Raw genomic sequence first — 19656 nt, forward strand, 5'->3', positions numbered from 1 at the left:
AATCAATCTAATTTTGAATTTTCATGCTTTCATATCAAAATCTAGAGAAAGCTCATAATTTATAAATATGCATTTTAATCAAAGTTAGATAATGGCTAGCAGAGGAATCCAGAATGTACACCACTTCATCCTATTTGGAACTCGTCAGTTGGATGTATCTACATTCCAGAGTTGATGTTTATTCTGGGACTTCAACCCAGTATCGTTTACTTCAAACGTCATCGCATTATCCACTTAGCTTGTGCAATGTGGTGAACTTTAAATTCACTTGGTTTTGTTTTACTTGTATTTTCTCATTGTTATTTAGGACTGCAATTGATCAAGTGAATTTAAACTTCACCGCATTGCACAAGCAGGTGGCTATCAGGAATCAGTAGATAAGTGGATAACGCGTTGACGTTTGAAGCAAACGATACTGGGTTCTAGTCCAAGAGTGAACATCTACTCTGGGATACAGGAATATCCAACTGACGAGTCCCAAATAGGATGAAGTGGCGCGCATCCTGTATTCCACTGCTACCCACTATCCATCTTTACTTAAAAGCCTTGTAACTTAAGGTTATATCAAGGCAATCCTTACAGGATGCACATATACCAATAAGAGATTGATCAATTGCAGTCTTCAATAACGATGAGAAGATACAAGTATAACAACACTAAGTGAATTTATAAATATGTAGTTGCTGTAAACTAACTGATATTTATGAAATTTTAGTAGTGGCTAACAATGGAATGCAAGAAATGCGTTTTTTTCTATCTGGAACCGTCCAGCTGGATGTGTCTTTATTCAGGAGTTGACATTCATATTGAGATTACCGGTCGTTACAAACACAAATGTGCTCACCACCTAGCTGTTAATTTTAGATAGTCACTGGCTTGTGAAACGCCCATGAATTTTATTTGTGGATAGTTGTACTTTTTCATCGTTGCCCTGTAAAAAATGTGTTGATGTTTAGAAGGTAGGTAGTCGGTTTGAATCGCATTATAAATGTAAATACTGGGATGGAGGTACATTCAGTTGATGAGTCCTAAATAAAATAAAAACGAGCTTGCTGGATTCGATCGTTAGCTTCGATCCAACGTTAAGAAAAGGCTGTGGCTAACTGGGAACATCGAAACTATCCGTTTTGATTGCCTATCTGTCAATTGAAACTGATCTATTTCAGCCCCTATTATAAACAAAAATAAAACACGAACCATTACAAATTAAGTCACAATGTGACATCATTAAAATTCAGATTTAAAAATCTAAAATTTTATGCCTACTAAATATCACAAGATAACCTACCATATTCTATTATGTTAATGAGGGTAACACAGTAATACGGAATAGATTAAACTCTATTCAAACTCATAACTCAGCTGAAGACACTGAAACTTCTTATAACTAAATTAATAGAATGCTATTAGCAAAAATAACACACACAGTTACTTTTAAATACATAAAAATTATTGGATTTTTGTTTACACAATAGATATTACGATTAGTACAAGGTTTTTATGAAAATTACTAATTTTTCATAGTCTACATTGTGAAGTGATCCTTATTAGACTTTCACTGAAGACCACTAACCACTGGACGGCTACTTCGTAACAGTATGCGACTTCTCAGCATTGTATACCCACAGGCCCATCACGGATTGCAACCAGAATCTTCGGGTCTCGTGGCGAGCACCTAAACTCCAAACCACTATTTAATGATATGCCTGTCTAACATAAATTAATTCGCAACGTCACGCGACCTCTTTGAATTGCCTGTGAAGGATAACTGTCTCACATGAGACATGTTTGAATTCCACTAATCACGGCTACTCACTAGAACTCCTGGAATTATACCCAGAAATTAATCACTACTAAGCACTGGAATATAACTAATTTACGTGTTTTCTTGCAAATTACTATAAATAGTGATCGTATGTTTCTTTTTATATTTCAGTAAATTCGTAAACAGGTAGAAGTTAATTCACGAAATAAACGTTTAGTGAGATCGATAAATCCATGTACGAGTTACTATTAATAATCTTTTTCATATCCAACTTTAGTTTTAAACAAACCAGGCATAATGTTTGCCAGAAGATATGTATCACGTAGACTAAGTTAAACACAAAATGACTGTATAAAATAACTGTTACGTACATTTACGGATGAATAGTTTATTTAATAGGGGTCAACTCATGGTACATTACTTTTATACTTTTTGTTACTGTGTAATTCATGTCAAAAGATTAGGGTTAACATTGTCACTAAGCATCAGTAATAATATACTAAAAATATGGATATACATACTATTCCAACCTAATGTTCATGATATACAAAAGAGTACATGAAGATGTATCAAAATAAGATTTGAGTCTTATTCTAAGTAATCTCACCTTTTACGAAAAAGAAATTTTTGTAGGTCATGTTAACCAGAGTATAAATAATAGCTTTATTAAAATATAAAAAGTGAAATTAATGTATTGCAAATAAAGTGTCTCTTTAGTGAGGTATTTCTACATCAAAAAGTTGATATCCTTTACTTGTACTGGTAAGGTCTGTACTTGTCATGCATCAACACTTAATGTAACGAGGCGGTTAGAAGTAGTCAACAGAAAACTCTAAAAACTTCATGTTCGATCTATTTGACTTTCACCAGAAAGGCTTACCTCTAGTCTTAAGGGGACTGATCTACCCTGACGGATTTGACTCATTGTCTTCCATCTACACAGTCAGAGACGTTACTACCAAGCTATCCGGGTCACGGATGAACGCTTGTAGGAATGATATGCATCTAAAATTCACTGATCACTGAATAATGACCATAGTTATATAAATCAAGTCCTTCTTAGTGTTAAAGCTCTTTCGATCACAGCACTGACCAGTGACTAGATCCAGGATTTCCTGTTGATTTTCCCTAACCACCACTCTACATCGCAACGTAGCGCACGCTATGTTTAGTCAATTGGATTGGCAGAACGAACTGTAACTTGGTCGATAGAATTCGATCAGCACTAAAGGCGGAATGTACGTTGATAGCTACTCACTGACTAATCGGTTGCAAATATTTTTAATACATTAGTCTATACATTGGTATACCTCAAACACTCCATACTGCCGTCCACACGAAGAAAGTATCTAATCTTTGTTTATTCATAATGCTTTGTATGTTCAAGTTTTAGTAAGTACGATAATTCTAGATCTTCGAACAAAATGCTATACAAAACTTCATTAAAGATTATTAACTGGAAATAAATTACGAGATATCTGATTTATTGCATAAACAACCACATTTTTTTAAATTTTCATTAAAAATACATGATATAGGGATAACTAGGTTGCATTTTTCTTATCTATAACCAGGTAGGCACAGATATAAATTCTAAGATAACGTAACGTAGGCTTTTTAAGTTCCTTAAGTAAAATTCTCCATTTGCATATGAAACTCAACAGATCTGTTTGACTTTTTGTAACTTAAAGATTCACTGGACACATCTTACATCTGAAACATAGTTGTTTGGTTGCTATGATTTTTTATAAAACTGTATCTATTGATCGAAATAACACAATTACACTGATAACAAATACTCTCTATTAGGGCTTAAATATAAAATCTACTTTCACTATGGAATGACAAAAGTACCATATCAGTTTAAATACGAAAACTCATGAAGCCGGTAAGGAATGAATATTTAACTAGAAAATACAAGGTTTGCAACATATACATGCATATATGAAAATATGTTAACATAAAGTTTCAAACATTCCTTCTAACTTTACGTGATTATGTATTTCATAGATTATGGATACTTTCCATGAGACAAATATTGATATTGGACGATGATATGAAAAGTGTAAAGTGTTAAACCTTGAAGAAACAGTTGTTTATTTAATTCTAACACATTAAAAATTGTTTGAAATTGTGCATGTTGAATATTAGATTCAATCCTTTAGTCAAAATGTGTAGTGCTCCTTCAGAAACCTAATTTTCCCTAGATTCAATTTCTGATGGATTCATGGGTCTCAAATGGTAAAGAGCCATATGATAGGAAGTAGCAAATTTTCAGTGCTTTTTAAATACTGATGGTACTGTCTACTGGTTTCTATTCATGATGAATATCACATTCTTAAATAATGTCAATAATTCCTCTAATGCATTTGTTAAATATTCTAGATATTGGAATCTACTCTACATCATTATGCTGTACTCACGTTAAAAGCTCATTTAAGTTTATACTATAGTATTGCAATAGAGAGCTTCTATTCTATTTTTTATGGTAATTATAGTAGGAATGTTTATTTGTAGTTTTCCAAAGAAACCAATTTTCGTCGACTTGAAATTTCATTCCTACTTAACAGAATTATTAATCATTCTCTCAACAAACTCAAATTAAAAAGTTAGACTAACTGTCTTAGTTTCACCAACGTATTTAACGGAATTCACTAATAATGGTAAGATTAAAAACTAAATTCTCAACCAAAACACTATGAAATACGAATTACTCTCATGATAAATTTGTTGGTATATTGAAACGACTTTAATTTAGGAACATAGAATATATTTTAATTCTAAAAGTTGAGATCATGAGTTAATTGAAACTAGGCCGTCATGGAAAACCTGGAAGCACTGGACGGCCGTTTCGTCTTATTTTGGGACTCCCCAGCACTGCGCATCCACCATCCCGTCTCGCGAGGTTCGAACTCGGGACCTATTATTCTCGTGCGCGAACACTCAACCTCTAGACCACTGAGCCGGCCGGCATCCAACGGTGTTAATGCCTAACTTCAACTAATCCACAAAATTAAGCGACACACCCACAATTGACTTCAGTGAGTTACTATCTCACAAGAGACTCGGTTGAACTCCAATATTTACTGCTTCTCACTGAAACTCCAGGAAATACCTCTTGGAGACCGTTACTAGTGGGCATGTGTTGATTAATATCAGAAGGGATTTAGTGGATATTATAGTAATTTTAGTAATTATAGTAATTTCGGGGTTAAGCGTTCGCGAGGTAAACTGATAGGTTCAGGGTCCCAATCTTTCTAGGCAAGATCGTGAATGCGCACTACTGAGAAGTCCCATACTCGGTTGAAACGGCCGTCCAGTGCTTCCAGATTTTCCATGATGATCTAGCTTCGACTAACTCATGATCTCGACTATGAAAATTACTATAATATCCACAAAACCCCATCTGATATCAAATATATTTAGTTTTGTTACTCAAAATCTTCAGATTCAGTCAGTAGTATTCCCAAACAAAATTAGATTTATTCATTTCTTTTGAACTCTTTATAATGTGCTTTTGAAAGAAGCCGACGCGATTATGTGTTGGGATTATTTTGTGAATAGTGTTGTAGGTCTGACAAATGAGATTAATATACATATGATGGATGTTTATTTTAATCTTTGTCTGATTTTTCGTGACGTTGGGTTGACTGAAAAGAATTGAGTATGTAACGAGCCTTACATATTAGTTTTGTTGTATGATTGTGCAAGCTAGCTTAATTGGACTGAAGGTTCTTGAAACCTATTATGTTCGATAGTCATTTATACTAAAAATACTATCAGTACCGGTGGTAACACTTTGTGTTGGATGCTGAGACCACTTAATTTGTATTTGGAAACAGGAATTATAATTCTACTAGCAGGTTAATCTTAGAATACCAGGATTAGTGATTTCGTAATCTCTAACGAATGTTAACCAATCATGTTACATATTAAAAAGATTTCTTATCACTGTCTACCTATTTGAAATTTTTCTTTGTATGAATAAATTTCCTTCTTATTTTCTATATGTTATTACTAACATGCCTTGTGTGATACCGTACTAACGGTGACTAATTACACCAATTACTTTTTGTCTTAAATAAAATCTTTGTAAAGACAGACTAATAGTATCCAGTGAATCTACTGGCCGAAATTCCAAGGACCCTATAAAATCTTTATTGATAAGTATATTATATGGAACCGAATGATAAGGTTAGTTAGATCCCATAAAATAGGCAAGTATAAGGGTTATAAGGCCAACATTTATTTAATGAAATCAATCCTTAAATTTAAACGTAAGCGTTTTTACGAAGGATAACTAGTAAGTGACTAAATATTTTGAGGCGAGACTATTGTTTATGGACGAACCAATCACGTATAAGATATCAAGTTTTGGATTTTGATGCGAGCTTCATTCATCCATTTGGCCAAATAGAGTTTTGACATTATAGCTGATGTCAGTTAGTGAAAAAAACCAAAAATCTAATTTCTAACCTTATCATCAACTGTAAATCATAATTCAAATTCCTCACACAGGTTTATAACCCTCGTTTGATCCGGGTTATTAGATGGACACTCCCAAGGTCAGTCTTGTGTTGCTCAAATGTCGTCCATAAATTATGGTCTCATCGATTTTGAAAATTAATAATGATACTAAAACAATTTTGACATCCTAGATAACAAAAGACCATTCGGTGATAGAAACGAAAACACAAAAGGATTTAATGATTTTCTTCAATTTTATTTATCATTACAACCTATATTTAGTGCATGAGGTTAACCAGTTGTCTTTTTTCTGACATTCTCAAATAATTATACAGAAAGTGTTCATTAGGTATTTATATTTGTCACAAACAGAATTTCAAGTCTAAAATCAATAACTTGTTTCCGTTATACAACTATGTCATTAAGTACGCAGAGACCAATACCTGAAGGATTCAAGGATATCTACTGTTTAAGAAGATTAAATAGTTTTTCAATACTATTCTCGATTCAATAATTGTCAAACCAAGGTCAATTGGTGAGCTAAAATTTCGAATTCTTTAATCTCTACAAAATTTGTTTTTGATTGACAGATATTTTTATTTCCCAAGTTCAATGATCTTCTGATTAAAAGTCCATAAATTCATAAATTTCAAAAATAATTTCAGGTTGGTGAAATATTCACTGACCAATTACATATTTCATTCCCTTACTTACTTACGCCTGTTACTCCCCGTGAAGGAACATAGGCAGCTCACCAGCATTCTCCATCCAACCCTGTCCTGGGCAATCCTTTCCAGCTCCTTCCAGTTGTTATTCATCTTTTTCATATCTGCTTCTATTTCCCAACGTAATGTGTCCTCTAGCCTTCCTCTTTTCCCCTTCCCTTCAGGATTCCAAGTTAGGGCTTGCCTCGTGATTCAGTTTGATTATTTGAGTAATGTATGTCCTATCCATTTCCATCGTCTTTTCCTAATTTCTTCTTCAGCTGGAATCTGGTTTGTTCTCTCCCACAGAAGGCTATTGCTGATGGTATCCGGCCAATGGATGTTGAGTATCTTGCGTAGACAGCTATTTATAAATACTTGTACTTTCTTGATGATGGTTGTTGTAGTTCTCCAAGTTTCAGCTCCATACAGTAGAACTGCCTTGACGTTCGTATTGAAGATTCTCACTTTGATATTGGTTGAAAGTTGTTTTGAGTTCCATATGTTCTTCGATTGTAGGAATGCGGCCCTTGCTTTGCCAATCCTCGCGTTTACGTCTGCATCTGGACTTCCTTGTTCATCGATGTTGCTTCCCATGTATGTGAAGGATTCTACATCTTGCAGAGTTTTGCCATCAAGAGTGACTGAATTGCTGTTCTTCGCTTTGAATTTGATGACCTTGGTTTTCGCCTTGTGTATATTGAGGCCTACTGATGCAGAGACTACTGCTACACTGGCTATCTTTATCTGAATTTGTTCATATGTATGCGATAGGAGGGCTAGAAAACTAACTCGCTAAAAAATACGCTAACCAGAAAAAATATTTCATTCAGAGTTAAAGCAATAAAATTCTTAAATACTTTATATTTTACTAATGACAGTCTTTCCAATCATTCTAATATTCGTTCAGTTTTCTAAGAATATTTCCGTCTATTCTAAACGAACAATAAAAATTCCATCTATTCATGTTCTCTCTATTAAACTAACTGAATAATTCCAATCAACTTATCGGAAGTATAAAAGAGTGAAATAATTCACAAGATTATTAAGATAAAACATAAATACTTTTTTTAAACTCATTATATGAGATTTATTTTCCTAAAAAATATTTATGAAATAGTGTACTAAACAAATAACCGTGTTTACTTCATTCCACTATGGTATATAAGACGGATTCATAGTTATGGATATTTACATAATGTCTCTCAGTGCTGAAATCGATAAATATTAAAGATCAAATAAAATGTTATGATCAATTTAGGGGTTGTGGAGATTGTTAATTTTCTGATTGTGATCATGAACCGATTGATGTTAGACCACCACCTGGAAGCACTGGACGGCCGTTTCAACCGAGTATAGGACTCCTCAACAGTGCGCATCCACCATCGAGCCGGCATCCAATGGTGATAATGTCTAACCTCAACAAATCCACGGAGTTGCGCGACCATCTTTCATTGTACTGAGGTAGACACCTGTTTCTACCTGACACGGATTAACTCCACTGGTCACGACATCTCACCAGAACTCCGCCGTTCACTGCTTCCAGGTTTTCAATGGTGGCCTAACACCAAGCGGTTCTTGATCTCAATCAAAAATGATATGAATGGAGAAGAAAACTAGCTGCTTAAAAAGTCTAGTTAAACCTATTCAACAAGCCACACAATACATGGTTACCTCAGAATGTAATAATGAGAAAAGAATGAAGTCTTGTTTGTACCAATCAGAAGAGTTTGTAAAATATTGGAAATTATTTATAATTATCATTATATTAGACATAAATAAGCAATTGCAATGTAAATTAAAAATTCTCCATCATTCATCAGCTTGATGGATGGAAATGTATTTTACATACGTAAGTCAATCTATGGTGTGAACATTTGCCTGCCTTTTAAGTACATATATATGCAAACAAAACTGTACTTTACAGTGTACAATGTGTTGGATAATTCCTAAATGCCTTAAGATAGTAAAAAATTTAGTGACGTGATAAATTTCCTTGATTATTGATATCATTTGTGTGAGGATAGACTATAATAATAGATGGGTTTGCTAGACTGAATATTGAAGCTATCACCGAAAGAGAAATCATATCTATAACTGTAGCTTCAGAACTGTCCCATCAAATATATTCGTTATCAAGCATTCCTCTTCCGATTTTTCGAACTCTTATAGTTTCTTTATCAAGATGATCAAAAAAATGTTTAACAGTTGAATTCATGGATCGGTTAACGTTAGACCACCGTTGGAAACCTAGAAGCATTAAACGGCCGTTTCGTACTGGTATGAGACTCCTCAACAGTCCGTATCTGCGATTTTTCACTCAAGACTCGGACCCAAGACCTTCAGCCTGGTGCGCGAACACTTAACCTTCAGATCAATGAGTCGGAATCCGATGGTGTTAATGTCTAACTTTAATCGATCCATGAACTTGAGCTTAAAAATGTAACGTAGAAATCTTCAAAAATTAAATCTGTACGAGAATCGTTTATTAAGAATTCGTGACGAAAGAGTTTGGGGAAGTAGATTTTTGTGGAGGCCCGTTATTCAGTCGTCTTTTAGATTGAACGATGTTGTTGAAAGTGCTTTCCACTTTAGTGGCTCGTGGATCAGACTCCAAGATGATCGTATGAATTATTGTTATCGCCTATCCTCGTATAGAATCATCGACTTAAATCGCGTTAGTCAATAACGGAATCAAATAAGTCAAATAGCGAGAATGGACTTGCGAATACATATATTTTGTACATAAAGCGAATGGGATAGAGAGAGAAGAGAAACGACGCAGAGTGGAGATGGCGGGCAAACCACACTCATATAAAAACAGTCAAGATTGATGAGCGAATAAATAACTAGGTCAGAATGTGACTCAAGTAGAATGAAAAGAATGGGCTGTCAGAAAGCTAGAATAAGGTATATGGGCTTAATATAATATCCGACACTACAAACTGAATGTCACTTAATCTGGTAATTTTATATAGGTGATATTTGCAATCAACTAGGTTAAGACTTCGAGACAATTTTGCATGGAGAAGTAAAGCATAAGTCACTTAGGACATGAAGTATATATGAGTACAATATCACAATTGATTGATCACTGGGTGGTGATCAATCTCATGCTTGTCTAGTCCTTAATAGTGCAGATCGAATGCTATCGATCATGTTGCAATGTGGCCACCAGTCTAGGTGACTCGACACTGCGGGCACTATGTATTGAGATTAGATGGTGGTTGGAGGTAGTCAACAGGAAACCCTGGCCACATTGCAACATGATCGATAGCATTCGATCTGCACTAATAAGGACTAGAGAAGCATGAGATTGATCACCACCCAGTGATCAATCAATTGTGATTACATCTCAGTCCTACAGGAGGTTAGTCACGGCTCGGATAGCTCAGGGGTAACGTCTCTGACTGTGAAGCTGGGTGACACGAGATCGAATCCGCCAGGGAGCACCAGTTCCCTCAAGATTACAGGTACACCTTGCTGACGAGTGCCAAGTAGCACGAAACCCGGGTCCAGGGTTTCCTGTTGACTACCTCCAATCACCATCTAATCTCAATGAGTACAATATGCACTCGGATTTTAGCTATTCAAAGTACTAATATCATCCAAACGTGCTAGTAACATTCATGTGTTCATTAGTCAGATCAGAGTTTGTTTTGTTGAGAGAATGAAGGATACAATGCTGGAAATTTCGGTACTCTCCTAACATGAAAGACGATGCCTATGGACGATGTAGTAACGCCACCCTCATACCTCAATTCAGATATAATGTCGCTGCCTATTCTTTAATTGGAACATACTTCAAGGTCGTCATTCTAGTACACACGAAATGGACTTTTCCCGTACATAACCCATTTCAGCGCCAAAAGAAATATGTAAGCTTATTCATAGACGTTTCGTAAACACGGGTACGATGCAGCGTCTAATAGTTTGATATCCTGTTTGAGCACTTACGTTTTCCCGAGTTATATATATGAATGAGGAGTAGATTTCCATTTTATCATTGCATCACTCAAAATATTTGTTTAGTGCTTTGATGACGGTCAATTTATGCAATAGAGTGCTAGACTAGACCTATTTCTGTTGATTGCCCTTGCTGATTCATTAGGCAATGGCTTTGGTGAGGTTATGTTCGTCAAATGCACGAAACCACACTTAAAATGTTTGATTAAATAACTTTGTTTCGTGAAAATTGTTGTGTACATCTCTTTTCAGTTTCGAAAGTAAAGAAGTCTGAACCTGCTTATTCACGAAATGAATATACTCAACATACAGAATTCGATACCACTAGGGTTTAAAAAAAGATAAGGATTGTTATTATTCAGTGATCATTCACTGCGAATTTCAATTTCCACATAAGTTTGAACAACTTGGGCAGAACAACTCTGAAAACTCTTTCAAATTAAACCGCTAGATTCGGTAAATAGTAGACCAATAAAATATTTTCAAATAGCCATTTTTAGAAGGGTATATACTATAAAGTAAAATACTTATATGTATATCGTTCATAGGCTAATGAATAAGCTATATGGTGTATGCTGCTGATGTCGATAGATATAAGTAGTATGTATTATCGATTGAAAGTGAAATACCTGGTGGCAGAAGGTTGAGAAGATTGGAGAGACGAGAAAGAGAACAATGAGTGATTAATGTGGAAAAGATGAATTAGTCAAGTCTGTGGCAACTGATTAACATTTTGCAAATGAAGACTACTGTATGGTTCTCAGATTTCACTAAGTTATTCTATAATTTTGTCTTCAAATATATTCGATTGTCCTCACTTGCATTCTCATTCACTACATTTACTGCATATGGAAATTTTTTTAGATAACGAGTAATCAAGTCTTGACAAATAGACTGTAAAACTTATTTTCTACACTTCTAATGATGTTATCAAAACAAACACAGGATGCACATATGCAAACAAGAGACTGGTCAATCGCAGTCTTAAATAACAATAAGAAAATACAAGTAAAACAAAACCAAGTGAATTTAAAGTTCACCACATTGCACAAGCTAAGTGGATAATGCGATGACGTTTGAAGTAAACGATACTGGGTTGAAGTCCCAGAATAAACATCAACTCTGGAATGCAGATACATCCAACTGACGAGTTCCAAATAGGATGAAGTGGTGTACATTCTGGATTCCTCTGCTGGCCACTATCTATCTTTGCTTAAAAACCTTGTGATTGAAAGTTATATCACGTCAATCCTCACAGGATGCAGATATGCCAATAAGAGATTGATCAATTGCAGTCCTCAATAACAATGAGAAGATACAAGTAGAATAATATCAAGTGAATTTATATTCTCAATAGTTTTTAAGTTCTTTAATTAAACGATACAAAATCCTAACATGGTCATCTTTTTTATGATCAGATTTATGCTATACACGTTTGCTTTGATTAAATCAGAGAATATATTCAATACTATCAATATGATTGTAAGAGTTACATTATATTACTCAATTAAAGATAAAATAAAATTTTCGAAGAAAACAATTTAATTTTACTTTTATTTTCTTATGATGAAGCAAAACTAATTAAATTTAATTAACTTCTATGAAAATTGAAATCATTCTAGATTGCCATAAAAGAAAAGAAATTTAGGAAGGTTTAATTAACATTCATGGATAGTGTTCATCAGGGATTGAACTTTCATGTCATCTATACACCAATGTGTGATGATCAATAATGTCAATGATTTACCTCTGAATATGGTATATATTACTGATGTTGAACAGATATAGGTAGTATGCATCATAAATTGAAAGTGAAATGCCTGACGACGGAAGATTAAGGAGATTAAAGACAAGAGAATGAGAACAGTGAATGATTGGTGTGGAAACGAAGTCTTAGACGATTGGCTGATATTTGCAAAAAGGAACAGACAAGTTTGAGACAGATGATTGACATTTAGCAAATGAAGTATTTACTCTATGATTCTTAGATTTTACTAAGACGTTCTGTAATTTTGTGTTCAAACACGTTCGATGGTCCCCTAATATGTGCCGACAAGAATAATGAATTGTAACTTTTGAGATCTATTGATGGACTAATTCTAAACGTATATTTCTATTGTATAATTATTACGTAATTAAACTATGCATATTCATATTCCTCTTATTATAAGCGTTATTTTGACACACAAACTATTATTATATGTTTTACCATTCTTGAGTTATACACAGTATATTAATTACTACCTCCCACATTCACAGCCACATTTGGCTAATTCTTGTACAAATGTTTCATATTTTATTGGTACGTTGTGGTCTGTTTGATTGGTATGTAAACTCGGTATGTTTGAAATATAAGGATTCATATTTCAGGGGCTGAGACTGTTGTTCCTGACTTAACTGGCTGGGGGCTAGGTGGAAGGTAGGACCGATCAGGACTCTAGGCTACTCGCACGTGTTTTATGCGTCCTTGGTCCGATCGATAATTCGCTGCTTCTGATTGGTGGCTTTGGGTTATGACAATTGGCGATGGGGTAAAAAAACGATCCAGATTTAGTCTGTAATTGGATGAAATTCAGTCTAATTATTTCGGGTAATCAGCATCCAGATTTGTCATCAATGTCCTTGAACGACATTGGTCATTATTCATACAGTAATTTTCATTGCCGGTGCTGATTAAAATAAAATGACTCCGATCGATTACAGATCAATAACTCGCTGCTTCTGATTGGCGGCTTTGGGCTATAATATCCCCACTTGTGTTCTTGTTCGCAATTAAGGAATACCATTCACATCTCAAACAAATAGCAACAAATCACACAATCAAAATAAATCCGTATGCTAACTAGTATTTATCTGTGCGTTGGGTATCTAATTATTTTGTGTCGAGTCATGCTTGATGAAGTTCCGTTACTTCAACAGTATGACTGACACCGCATACGGTATTGGGTAATCGACCTGCGTTTCAAGGATTGATTAGGCTGGGAACATGAATCAGTCACCTAAGAGTAATGCACTGTACAACTGGCCATAAAACGTGATTCATTCAGTTATACGCAAAATGATTATGGTTTGATAAAATCTATCATTTGTTTAAGCTCTAATATGTAAAATATTGTAAATTTGGTTTGTGAATGTTATCTAAATGACACATGTGGAGGCAGAATAACAAAAATTAATACTGATCGTTTCTATAATAGGACTAACCGTTCGTCATATGATCTACCCATAGCGTTGATTCATAGTATTGACGACTTGACATATATGGTAACCGTTTAATTTTTAGTGTGAGGTTGTAGATTTTTTTGAACTGATCAATGTTGGACCACCATTGCAATGATGTAAGCACTGGATGACCATTTCACGAACGTTTTACCTTTGAGTTGGAATCCGCGTGCGAGACCACGGATACGCACTGTTGTAGAGTCCCATGTTAGGAAGAAACGGTTGTCCAGTGCTTTAAAGTTTTCATTTGTGGTCTGGCATTGGTCGATTTATGATTTCAATTCATTGTTTCGTATTTGATGAATAATGGGATTCCCTAGATGTTATACCATTTATGACCAGTCAGCCAAAGTGTATTGACCTTATTGAAGATCCTAGTGTTTTTTGTGTTATATATTTGTGATACTGAGGTTTATGGTCACAGAGTTTCCCTAGAGAATAGAAAATTCAGGACTATAACAATGTCATTAACATAGGACTAGTAATGACATGAAAACTAGAGACGATCAAAAAGTTATCAAATCTCTCGGTCAAATAAATGGTTGTTTACATTTCGTCATTGTGAAAATTAAAAGTCTTAACGCAGATATTTGTTCTCTTTAAATATTTGGAGCTTTGACCAGTATGAAGTTGATTCCAATAGTTTTTTTGATCATTAATAATCCTTTGAGCTATTTAAAAAGTATGGCTTTTGATAAATTCATCTCAAGATAATGTTACTTTTTCATCATTTAGATGTTTTGCTTTCAGCTTCAGTAAGCATCATTTATTTCTCTGTATGAAAGATTTTATTGACTTTATACATTTCCATGTGACACTTATCTAGTGTTTGGTTATTTGGAATACGAATTGATATTGTTACTTTTGTATCAATGTCATATTCAATAACATTCTTTATGTTTCCTTTAAAAATTAGAAGAACGAATAATCTTGATACATGAGGAAATGATTATCAGTTGTAAAAACAAAAGTCTCATGATCTAAGTTCGTATCCTCATCATTATGTAGAATTCAAGAAAAAAAAAGGAATACAGGTCAAAAATATTACATTTAACAAATATTTTAATGACTTATTCAAGGTCTATGGTTATAAATAGGATGAGGTTCTGAATATAGGACATTTCAAGAAGTTTTATTTATTTAAGGATCACTACTCTTGCAGTCAACATTCTATGATAGGTTAAGGTCTTTTTGTTAATTACACAACGGGATTGTATAAAAATTATGTTGATGGTTTATGAGCCTGCTTAAGCATCAACTCGCAAGCATATATAGGTTTTGATGGGAGAATTAAATATGGTTATAATATTGATGAATGTCTCTATCGGATGTTTCTCAGATGGCAGTCTAGAATGAGTTTGTTAAATATCTAAAAATAATAAGTACCTTTTAAGTCCCTTCCTTTCGTACTATAAATGATTTGTTCACATTTAGAGCCTTTCAATTGAGAGGAAGAGGCCAAAATTACATCAAGATAATTTTAGAGGTCACTGAAGTTTGAGATTATACGCGAATTTAAACAAGACATTAGTGATCAATGCAATTAACAAAATATATATGTTCAAATATTCTGTCTTACGTAACTCATTGTTGATGCATTTCCTACTGAAGTGCTCATCAATGATGCTATTGTGGTGTATGCTATGTATGTTGATAGGTTTAAGTATTATATAAAACTGATCGGAAGTAAAATGTATGCCACCAGAAGATTGAGAAGATTCAATTAAACAGATCAGAAAGGGAAACATAAATTAATTGCAATAACAACAGAATTAAAATAATCATGAAATATATATACTTCAGTTAGTTTACTGAATCTGAGCAAAAAATACTTACCGATATAAGCTTATACCTATTGAAACACAAAAAGCTAATTAAAATGCAGAAACGAACAGCTGTAAATTCACATATCCATAAATTTTACTTGATAAAGCGATGAATTAAAGATAAGAATATTGAACATTGAGATGTTCACCATCGGAAACCTGGATCAATTCATGAATTCAGTGGTTTGATAGTTTTGCACTGTATTGTATTAAGTGAAGTTAAACTTGTACACTACTGAATAATGGATCAGTGGTCTGGAGATTAGGCTTTTCAGTGTAAGATCGAAGGTCCTGGTGTCAACTACCAGATATGGAGTTATTAATAGGTAACGGTGAGGTGTTTCATATGAGGTCGAAATGTTCATCTAGTGCTTCCAGTTTTTAATGATTGTCTATCTTGGGTTGGTTTGTAATTTGCGATGGTTTTCAAATTTCACAACTATTGTAAATTATTGCCATATGTAGTGTAATAAAGATGAACCCGTTTACGCTACAACCATATACAAGTTATTTTGTTCTCAATATGTATTTTTTTAAAGACGTTAAATACATTATATTGCCTTGAAGCACTATGAGAAAATCAGATAAATCATAATAATCTTATAAAAATAATATGTTGTCTGGTTTCGTTTAGTCCAGATTTTTCACAAGGATAATAAATTTCAATTTTTGTGTTAACTCAATAATATGAAAAATTGTGAGACACAACTGGGAAATAAACATTTGCTCTTTGTATATAAAACAAATTCAAACAACCAGTAACTGACTATACAAGATGAATAGAGTGGGGGAAAAACCTCCAGTCCGTAAGAGACATTTCAGTGATTGTTCAAATGATTTGAAAAAGATTTATCAAACACCACCATTAAAAAATTATTCTGCTCATTAATAATACATTAAAATATAAAAATACTTCACATGAAGTTTGAAACAACACATACAAACGAATATTATTGTTTCTACTTAGTTCGTTGTCAGGCTTTACGTTGACATGTTGTAATATTCATGTACATATATGAAAAAATAAAGATTTTTGAGTCAGTGGTAACAATTTTGATTATTGTTATTTAACTATTTGTTATTGACTATTTATTCAAGTTTTGATCTACTTCCAACAGTGGAACATTTATTCACGAGTTTTGGTTAGTCTGATGGTGGATAACAGTAAGGTGCGAGACATGTTACGTGACATATTTAGGACTGTCGAATTCGTATTGGTACCGGGACTCGAACTCAGGCCTCACACCTTTATCTTCTAATGCCTAATGCTTTAGGAAGTGAACTACAAGTCCAGAAAGCCACTGGTTTACACAAAAAATATTACTTCAGTTTTTAAATGTTTGCACCTTTCCATAGATAATATTAGGGACAGCAATTGATTAGTCTTTTTTCTAGCATATGTGCACCTTAAGCGGATTGTCTAAGCATTGTCATATCCCCATAAGTTTTAAAAATAAATTTAGTTAGTTTTCCATGCCAGTAACTATATAGATTCAGTAGCTCAACAAACAATGCATTGAGCAATACAACACAAAAGCATTAAGTTTTTATCTCAGAGTGAACATCATCATGAATGAAAATATATCCATCTTAGTAGCCCCAAAATGATTATATCACTAGCTACTGTCTAACTTTACCAATAGAGAAAAATAGACATCCATAGAAAGTGACTGGTCAGTTGCAGTACCTTATTATAAACAGGAATGTACAAACACTAGCAAACTGTTGTTGTTTCTATCACTAGTAATACACCTATCAATTTAATATTAATTTGCTTGTCTTACCTGTTAATTTTAGTTTAAAATTGCATTACATTCTTTTAGTTCATTCATTAACTGCCTTGATTGGTCTAATATTTTTCATATATTCATACAAACATTACGGTATATGAGTGTAAAACCTGATGAAAATCTAACTGAAAACAATACTGTCCACTTATATTGTATAGTTCTAATAATACCTTGTTTAATATTTCATTAGTAAGTTATAAGCAGCTTATGAATACTTTCATATTTACGTCACAATCTCTTTGTAATACTGAAATACACAATGATATAGGAAACTAAGAAATCATTAACTATTCCAAAATTTGTATGACGGATTATTATCTTTTATACTGTTAATTACCGATTACTTGATTTAATTGACAGTTTGATTTGAACAATAGAAATGATGGCGATAATTCACTAATTCATGGGTTGTTTACGTCTGTCGTTTTTCACCTTATATACAATGTCATTTCCATATTATGCTAACAGAAAAGTAATGACGCGTACTAGTTCTAAGCAAATTAAGGACTTTAAACAAAATGTTTGTATTAGAATGGGATAAAAAGGTAGAGTCACGTTATTTTTTGTTTAAGATTACTTCCGGTTTTGATTCAGTTTGATAACCGCCTAGATTAATCTATGTTTTATTTTGAATATAGTTGTTTACTCAGTTTATATATGCTCTATTTTCATTGAGATGTTTATTCAGTATAATATACTGAGTCTTAAATTAATATGACCCTTGATGACATTCATGTGGTGTTTGAACGAACTAATAATACCTCTGTACTAGTTGAATGCTCGATTTCAAATTCCAAATACAATACATTCGCTTGTGCTTGTGTTTTACTTCTTAATTCAATTGCGTTAATTCTGGGATTCCTAGTTCATAATACAATTCAAATAATCCAAAACATTATAATTCAGCATAAGATTTTGTATTTATTCTGTGCATTTTCCTATACGTAATATATTTTAATGAATAATCACTATATAAATGAATATAGTTTTGGTTAGGTAAACGTATTTTACAGGGTCAATAAATCTATACCTGTCATCCAGTTTTTATTTGCGTATGAAAATCGTAATGCTTTCCGATTGCATGTACCAAAATGGCTCCAATGGTTGCAACAGTTCTATACTACTACAATAGGACGAAACGGTCGTCCAGTGCTTCCAGGTTTTCCATGGTGTTCCAGCTTCAATTGACTCATGATCTCAACTATTGAAATTTCTAAAATCTCCAGAAGACCCCTTCTGATGATAATTAAAATAACCTAGCAAATTCCGTACAATCAAAACAAATGCCACCTTTCTAAATATGATTGAAAGAATAAACAGTTCCAATTTTTACCGTGAGAATTTTTATTGGATAAATCAACTGTTGTGACTGTGTTACTGCAGATTAGAGCGAAGCGTATTATCGATCGGACCAAAGATGCGTAAAACACGTAAGAACGACCTAGAGTCCCGATTGGCCCTGCTTCCCTGTCTAGCCCAGCCGGTTGAGTCCAGAACAAAAGTCTCAGCCTCTGAGATATGAATCATTATATTTCAAGCATACTGAATTTATATACCAATCAACCCGCCCACAACGTACCAGTAAAATAGAAAATAACATTTGTACAATAATTAGCCAGAAGTGGCTGTGAATGATGGAGGTAGCGACTAACAGATAGGGAATAATTCATGAATGGTAAATCGTACAATAATAGTTCATAAGTCAACATAAAGCTCATAATAAGAGGGGCGTGAATATGAAACAGTTTAGTTACTTAACAATTATACGATAAAAATATACTCATAAAATTGGTCCATAAATGGATCCCAAAAATTACCATTCATTACTCTTATCGGGAGACAACATTAACACACCATAAAACACGTAATAGATATATCTGACTCTAAATAGTTATTTATTGCTTAATAATAAGATA

This window comes from Schistosoma haematobium, chromosome 3 (assembly GCF_000699445.3).
Source record: "Schistosoma haematobium chromosome 3, whole genome shotgun sequence".
Lineage (NCBI taxonomy): Eukaryota > Metazoa > Platyhelminthes > Trematoda > Strigeidida > Schistosomatidae > Schistosoma > Schistosoma haematobium.